We start from the raw sequence: 1,462 nt of genomic DNA on the forward strand, positions 1-1,462 counted from the left end.
GCACTTAAAAAGAAAGCCACTAGTATAGTCTGCCATAAATAGAAAGTAACCAAAAAGGTAAAGATAAGATAACAAAAACAATGTCATTCAAACCGAGGTGGTTATTGCTGCTGGCCAAGACTCTGAGCTGAAAGGGAGAAGAGAATGGTATTGCAAGCCCAAGAACCCAAATATTCCTTGACACAGAATAAATAAGTAAATTGTGGTATAGACATACAATGGAATACGAGATCAAACGCTACAAATCACAGAGAACGTTTAGGCCTGCTGTTACAGCATCAAGCTGGTGGCTAGAGGGTATTCGAAAATGGTGTGACAGGGCTGCAGGGTTCAATAAATTGGGGTTAATGCAAGGTGATACCGTATCTGAGAATGACAATGTGAAAGAGGCCACAAGAAGTCTTCCTGAGAATCTGTATAATGTTTCTCATTAAGTGAGCAATGGCCCTGACCAGGAGGCAGCAGATTTGCCTAAAGAGCATATCCTAATATATGAGGAGGATAAATTCTACCTTGAACTTCTGAAAGAAGTTATTTGGGAAAGAAAAGAGAGAGAAAAATGGGCAAAGAAATAATTGTGGGGTTGAAATCTGCGGTTGCAGATGCTATCAGATATTTTTAAGAAGTTGGGTAAACCTGAAATGTATGATTTAGAACTACTGGAGCTGCAAATGTATTACTTTAAATAAATGTCTACTGTAATTATTTTTAAAAAATGTATGTTTATAGCTGATCCTACAACAGGGATGAATCTCACAAATGTGGAAGATAGCTCAGAAAAGACAGATGCAAAAGAGCACTAGAGGTAGGACAGCACTGCACTGACATAAAGTTCAACACCAGGCAAAACTAATCTGTGCCAGAAGTCAGGACAGTGTCCATCCTAAAAGCAGCAATGCTTAGGCAGGGGCACAAATGGAACTTGCGGGGGCTGGCAAGGTGCTACTTCCTAATCTAGGTTCTGCAAACTGGCATACTTATTGTGTGTAATGTACCAAGCTGCACATTTAAGATCATACTTTTCTTAAGGTTTGTTACATGTCAAAGAAACGTTTGCTTAAAAAACATCCTCTCTGCAAGCACACACACTAGCAACAGACTCTTTCTCCTAGATGTAATCTAAAGATTCACTATCACACCTTAAGAAATGCTGCCCCAAGCCAGAGCAATGATGATAATAGAACACGTAATAGACTAACAGAGGGTCCCTATCTGCTGGAGGACCACTTCCCTGAGGCTGAGTTGGTGACCTTCTCCTACACTTTCAGAGGACCACAGGGCTTACCTAGATCACAGCATCTATCTCTCTGTATTAAACGTGATTATTTCCTAGCCTGCTTCTATCAGACCCACTTCCTTGAGGGCAGGAACTAAATCTTCAACTGCAGGACCTTAGCACCTAACAGGGTATCTCACAGGGATGCTCCATAACTATCTGTGGAATGTATGAATGGATGAGGAT

General features: G+C 40.8%; 1 pseudogene; it reads left to right on the forward strand.

The window, feature by feature from the left end:
- The first annotated feature begins 218 nt into the window (after positions 1-218).
- On the forward strand, positions 219-575 carry LOC121041367 (cytochrome b-c1 complex subunit 7-like; annotated as a pseudogene).
- Positions 576-1,462: the final 887 nt, after the last annotated feature.

Source organism: Herpailurus yagouaroundi, unplaced genomic scaffold (assembly GCF_014898765.1).
Source record: "Herpailurus yagouaroundi ecotype Mexico unplaced genomic scaffold, PumYag 183, whole genome shotgun sequence".
Classification (NCBI taxonomy): domain Eukaryota; kingdom Metazoa; phylum Chordata; class Mammalia; order Carnivora; family Felidae; genus Herpailurus; species Herpailurus yagouaroundi.